At 43.7% G+C, this 7,122-nt stretch overlaps 1 pseudogene; it reads right to left on the reverse strand.

Annotated features, from left to right (window-relative positions):
• Nucleotides 1-3,194: 3,194 nt before the first annotated feature.
• Nucleotides 3,195-6,808, reverse strand: LOC147449693 (pre-mRNA-splicing factor ATP-dependent RNA helicase DEAH7 pseudogene; annotated as a pseudogene).
• Nucleotides 6,809-7,122: the final 314 nt, after the last annotated feature.

Raw genomic sequence — 7,122 nt, forward strand, 5'->3', positions numbered from 1 at the left:
TCATCACAAGCTTGTTGCACGTCAACTTTCCACTAACCACATTTCTCAATTTGCGCATAAGGTCCTTGGTGACTACATCCTTAATGTGCCTCCCCCCAGGTGATTGTAAGATAGAAATCACATCATGGGTATTGAGACAACTAGTGAGAAGGTTGACTTGATCATCTTGACTTGTTTCATCACATGCCTCCTGGATGAAGTTTCTAGCAACCAATAAGATAAATGTTAGAAAATAATGTGAAGTAAGAATGTATCTTGCAAGCAAAACTCGTTGTTTGCGTGCTCCACCCGAATGTGCAAGGGTTTCAATGGATGAATACGTGCGTTTGCGCTCCCTTGCACCAAGGGGTGTTTCTCCACCCGAATGTGCAAGGGTTTCAATGGATGAATACGTGCGTTTGCGCTCCCTTGCACCAAGGGGTGTTTCTTTCAAGTATGTGATGGTGTTGGCAAGCTTCGTAATGTGGGCATCCTTTTCCTGCATTTATTGTTGAAGAGTTTCAACCTCCCTCTCCGAAGAGGCAATACTTTCTTGTAATGCCGTCGTCTTGAGCTGAAGAGCTTGACATTCGTGCATCCACATATGCAAAAAAGCACCTGCACCCATACACAACAGCTTGCAATAGCCTAACAAGCCTGCTTCTCCCCTCCTAAGATATTGAAGAAATGTTGAAAGACTATTAAAGGATGGATGGAAGCGGTTTATAGGATCGTAAGGGTATAAATGGCCGTCCACCCAAATGTCAACATTCGTCTCCCTGGCGGCACGACGTTCCTGTGATGACCTTTGATCACCCTCATATGCAACCTTTGGTGCAAACATCGTGGACAAGCGAATATGTACGCTTTTGGTGTGCGGAGTATGTGGTGGTGGAAGCAAACGATTTGTGATGTCCGTAAGCACCATGACAGCTGCTGCGTGAGGAAGCAAAGGATGAAAAGAGAGAGGGGGAGGGAGAGGGAGGAGAGAAGGGGGGAGGAGGAGGAGAGAAAAAAGTGTTTATTATTTTTTGGGGGAAAAGATTTTGAAAAAATGGACTTTCGAAGCTTGTAGGTAAAAAAAGGGTCAAAAAATGATTTTTGGATATGTATATATGTTGGGAGAGAGTTTTAAGTAAAAAAATAAGTAAAAATGAGTTTTTTGAATTAAAGTCAAATTTTGGCTCTTAGTGACCCACGTTGTTGCCGATATGGCCACACCCCTTTACTCCCTTCACTTTCAAAAAGCTAGAGAGAAAAAGTAACCTCTTATGTCCACATCCTACATTTGTCTAAAAAAAGGCTAGAAAAGCCTACTCAAAAATACCTTCTTGAATGCCTTTGTCCCCTTAACCCTACACAACATTAGTCTTAATCCCTAAAAATTAGGATTCCTTACAAGGTCCATGCAAAGTCCATATTTCTCCTAATGCAGGGTAAGCTCTCTCTCTCTCTCTCTCTCTCTCTCTCTCTCTCTCTCATATTTTCTTTCACTGTCAATATTGTCATTTTTTCTTGTTGTTTGTTGTTGGCACCTCATGGCGGATTGTAATCAAAGAAAGTGATGGTGTTTGTGTGTGAACGCGCCAATGTGTTTAGGATGTAGGAGCTACAAGCCTAGCTCCCTAATATATTGAATTATAGCTAACTAGCAAACTCCGCACACACACACAAAATGTGCAAGCACTCGAAAATTTTCTAGGCATAGGGTTTGTGGCCATGCACACAGCTAGATGGCACCCTGTGTGGAGGTGCATGCTTAAACTTAGATAGTGATTACAAGGGCGCATAGAGATGGAGCTTAAATAGACGGCGGCTTGCCTGACAACTTTGCCCACAACTATTGGATTTCAATAGCTTGGTCACTACATGTCTTCCCCAATGGAAGCAATAAAGTGAATAAGCTTGCTATAGCTCATTATAATAAAGTATTTGACCTCTATCTCTCCCTCTCCCTCTCCCTCTCTCTCTCTCTCTCTCAACTTTAACCAAGTGTGGTAGATTGGTTATGCCATTTCCCTCTTGAATAACAGGTATTGCGTTCAACTCTCCTCGTTTTTTAAGGTCTCTTGGGATAGTTTTCTACAACGTTAAAACTCTCTGCTTCTTGGGTGTGTGTACTAATAAAAAGAGGAAATGGTATTAGCTTTCTATCACCCAAGTAGATTGATTATGCCATTTCCCTCTTGAATAACAGGTCTTGAGTTCAACTCTCCTCGTCGGATAGATCTTTAAGGTCTCTTGGGATAATTTCCTACAACGTTAAAACTGTCTTCTTCTCGGGTGTGTGTGGGTGTGTGTGCTAATAAAAACAGAAAAATGGTATAACCTTTCTATCACCCAAGTGTGGTAGATTGGTTATGCCATTTCCCTCTTGAATAACAGGTCTTGAGTTCAACTCTCCTCGTCGGATAGATCTTTAAGGTCTCTTGGTATAGTTTCCTACGGCGTTAAAACTCTTCTCTTCTTCTTCTCTCTCTCTCTCTCTCTCTCTCTCTCTCTCAATTCAAAAATTGGTATGTGGGCCCGGGATGAGAGAGAGAGAGAGAGAGAGCCATCAATTGCATCTTAAAAGACGTCAATACTATCGTTCTATCTTCTCTTGAGGAGAACCAATCTTCTTATGAAGAGTTGGAAAACAAAATCTTTCTAGAGATGTTTGCATGGTATTTTGGTAATTTTTCCTTTTTCAAATTGCCCTTCTCTAGAAAAGTAAAACCCCATGGAAGGGTGTTGTAGCCTTCTAATTTAAGAACGGACTATTACGGAAGGATGCACATGTCACTCTCGGCAACGGTATCTCAAGGAGACAAATTCTTGACCATAGTACACCAAATCCTACAAATAGGTGGGTGGACTTCAAAGTGGCAAAATTTTAGGACCACAAAATGATCAACAACGCAAGAGTACTATTTTACTACTTGCATCTAGAGAGAAGCCCTTGCTTCACATCCTTTGTAAATAGAGCAAAGTTGAAGAAGTGTAATCCCGGAGTTTCCATTCTTGAAAACAGATATATCAACCATGGAAGTTTATTGTTCCTTATGAGTGGAATGGCACAATTTTTCCTAGACGTTGTTAAACTATATAAGACTCTTATCTCATAGACACAAGTGACCACATGCATGGAGAAAATTAAGCAAATTAAAATCCATATGGGCATATGCCCTCCTATTGCATCCACCAAAAACAATCTAAGCCTTTCTGGCTAGTGCTTGTTGGGCATACCCTCCTATAAGTGCACTTCAAGAGACTTACACTTGGATAGAAACCCTCATGTTCTTAAATTCAACTCTTCTCGTGGGATAGATCTTTACAGTCTCTTGGGATAGTTTCCTACGACGTTAAAACAATCTTCTTCTTCTTCTTCTTCTTCTCTCTCTCTAAACCTTTGTCACATCATTTCATTGGACTTCAGTTTCCAAGGTCAAAAAATGTAAAGGACTCTCTCTCTCTCTCTCTCTCTCTCTCTCTCTCTCTCTCTCTCTCAATGTAAATAAATATATTCGATTGCAACATTACAAGACAAGTAATGTCATCCTTGCAGATGTGCCGTTGTCTGCACTACAGAATGTCGTGAAATTTGTTTGTCCTAAAACACCTTTTTGAAGAGAGGTCTTCAACTTGAGGCATAACCTCTTGCAGCAGCATTGGTCATGTTTCCATTGAGCAGAAGCAAAGTAGGCTGCTGGATTGCACATAAAGGCAACCATATCACTCAAATCTGGTCTTGAGATTGTTAGGCTACCAACAATCTTCCTGTACAATAGTGCTCCTGAAAGCACTGCCTTAAAGCCCGATTCTCTTGGGGATCCTTCCATGTTTGAGACCTGGTGTCAGAATGACTTGCTGTTTCCTATGTCTACCTTGCTTCTGTGCATTTAACTCCAGCTGTTGTTGACTAAGAAGCTCTTTCATCTGCTGCTCCATATACCTTTCCTCTTCTCTCTGCTTCCATTAACCTTCAAGCCGTGTAGTATTTGATTCCTTTATGCTGAAAAACATGGGTCCTAGCTCAGCCAGCCACTCAGGCTGTACAGCAGTCACATACTGCATATACTCTTTCTTCGTAGAGATTAGTTCATGGTACACAACATACTCTTGTACGCATCCGAGAGAATACAGAGCACTCGTTGGATGAAGATGGCAGGGTGTACCTAACCGGCAATTCACATACTCCCCTCCACTTTTCAAGTGAGCAGCGTTCAGAAAATAGGCGCAGCAAATAGCAATGCGTACGACATCCCAGTCAGATCCACAGGATGAAAGACGAATCTTGTGTGTTTTCAAGATGTCCATGAGCTGCGACCGCACCTCACATGCCTTCTTCAAACTCTTCACATTGAAGAAGTGGTCATTGCACCAACTTGCCCGATGGCCGTTTGCTTTCCACTGTTTATAAATGTTTAAAAGGGTGAGGTGATCACTCTCTGGTACCCAAAACTTCTCTCTGGCTGCGTCACTCTCTTCAGCTCTATCGGTAGGTCTGAAGAATACAGACGGTACAGAAAGCATTGATACAATAGTTAACATCTCATCCACGCATAGAAGCTCCTCACCCATCAATAGCATTTTGGCTAAAGTTGGATCAAGAGGAAAATGAACCATCCTTCGTCCCAAATACGTCAACCTCCCTACATTATCCAGGGCGCCTAGGATCCAGAGCTGATACATGGAGCTCAATATGTTTTCCCGAGGAGGAGCATCCATGAAGTCAAAATCCAGTAAGTTATTGATGCCCAATGACTTCAGAAGTAAAACAATGGCACCCAAGTTTGACCATTGCATTTCAGGAACAGGGTTCGGTAGCATTTCATTTTGGTAAGCTCTTTCAGTATACAGGCGATAGCAGGTACCCGGTCCTGTTCGTCCTGCTCTTCCAGATCGTTGATCTGCTGATGCTTTACTGCAAGGGAACACTTGGAGGGCATCCATCCCCATGCCAGTATTGTACACCTTAAGCTTGCTATACCCAGAATCAATAACATAAAAAATTCCATCTACTGTAAGAGATGTCTCCGCAATATTAGTAGCCACAATACATTTCCTAACACCCTCCTCTGCTCTTTGAAAAATCTTGGCCTGTAATTCAGAGGGAAGCTGCGAATACATGGGCAAAATTGCCAATGCAGCCGGCCCTTGTCTTTCACTGGTCTTCAGCTGCTGCATCCGCTCTGCTAGAGAAATGCAGGCACTTTCTATCTCATCCTGGCCAGTTAGAAAAATGAGGATATCACCTGGACCACATGTCATGTGGATTGCCATAGCTTGCTTGACAGCAGCATCAACGTAGTCTTCACATGGTGTTTTGCTATAGAGGATGCTGACTGGAAACGTTCGACCAGGAATGTGAAAGACGGGCATTTCCAAATAAGTGAGAAAACTTCTGAGCATTCAGTGTTGCTGAAGTTACAATGAGCTTGAAATCTTGGCGTCGTTTAGCCACCTGCTTCAGTATCCCAAATAGAACATCCGTGTAAAGAGACCTCTTGTGTGCTTCATCCATGATAACTGCACTGTACTGATCAAGGTCAGCCTCATTCAATGTTTCGCGGAGCAACACACCATCAGTAATATACTTGATTATAGTATTTGGTCCAGTAACATCTTCGAAACGGATAGCATAGCCAACCCTGTCTCCAAGCTGACACTCCATTTCTTCACTCACTCTTTTTGCGACACTCACAGCAGCTACACGCCTAGGTTGAGTGCACCCTATCATGCCATGGGTTGAAAGCCCGTCCTCGTGTAGATACTGAGAAAGTTGAGTGGTCTTCCCTGAGCCAGTCTCCCCAACCACAATTATCACCTGATTCTCCCGTATCAACTGCAACAGCTCATCTCGAACAGACCATATGGGAAGATACTGTCGCTGCTCTGCTATTGTTTTTGTTCTCGCAAACTCGCTCGCAGCTTTGCCCTTCTCCTCCAAGTGAGCTGCAAACTTAGCATTCTCCTTATAGTTCACGTCACCTTCGTCCCCGACTACTTCGTCCGCCTGAACCTGCTCAGCAGTTTTCTCAACACCCAGAATACCTCCCAACTTTGTCCCAGCTAGCTCCCAAAACCGCTGGCGGGATTTATTTAAACTTTGCTTCTCATGAATCCTCTGAACTAGTGCAGAGCCTCTCCTTGCAATTAGAGCCATGTCGGATTGAGGATCTTTCACGGGCATAACTGGATCTCCCTGCCTTGAGTACACCAGTCTCTCATCAAGGAACAGTGGCTTCATATCATGTACTAGTAAAACAATGGGTGTTTCCTCAACCTCATTCTCGATCTCATTCTGCAATTCAAACCCCCTAACAGCTCCAGACCTCATTAACTGTCCGTCTTCCCATTGTGCCTTGTCTGCATTAACTTGAGAAATTCTCCTGTTTTGTGGCCACAATGTTCTTGTGCGGCCACCACGACGTAAGTTCTCAGCAAGGCCATGCCCTCCTTTGTCGAATGTGCATTTTTGTCTCAGACTAGGTGTACTGCAGACAGAAACTTTCTCTCCAACATAATCTTCAGAGCATGATGCTTTGGATGGTTGAAAACTTATGCCATGAAAAGTCTTGCCCTCGTCCAGCTGAGACGCAGTTGTAGAATGCCCAGACGCCCTCACCACATCGGCGCTGATGTATGGCGTATCCCACGGAGACGGCGTTGATCTGCTAACCGTAGGTTTTCCTGCTGGAAAGGAGGAGTTCTCCTTGTTGTGCAAAAATTCCTGCGCCTTAGAGCGCTTCTTTGGGCGAAAAAGGACGGTCTCGCTTGCACAATCACACATGATGCAGCAGGTAATAGTTGCTGCACAAGCTGCGAGTCGCGACGAATTTCTTGGCTCGGGCAAGAAAAGCAAAAGTTCACCTTGGCTTTCGGATTTTACGTATTTTGGGCTAATTTAGGGCGTTCACACACTAATGGGCAGGCCCTTGCCCGAGTTGGGCCGGCGTGCTTAACACACCAACCTCCCCAATTTGAAATAAGAATTAAATAACCAGGCAACTTTTCAGCAAGGCTTTCTCAGCCTATCGGTTGCTTTAGATATCAGCAAACCTCACGACAAGAGATCTGTCCCCGCCCAAGGATGGGTAGCAGAGCTTGGCTGTCCTTCTTTTTGGACGCTGGTACTTTTGCTCGACGAATCTGCGTGCA

The sequence above is a fragment of the Adiantum capillus-veneris genome, chromosome 10, assembly GCF_014529385.1.
Source record: "Adiantum capillus-veneris isolate H3 chromosome 10, ASM1452938v2, whole genome shotgun sequence".
NCBI lineage: Eukaryota > Viridiplantae > Streptophyta > Polypodiopsida > Polypodiales > Pteridaceae > Adiantum > Adiantum capillus-veneris.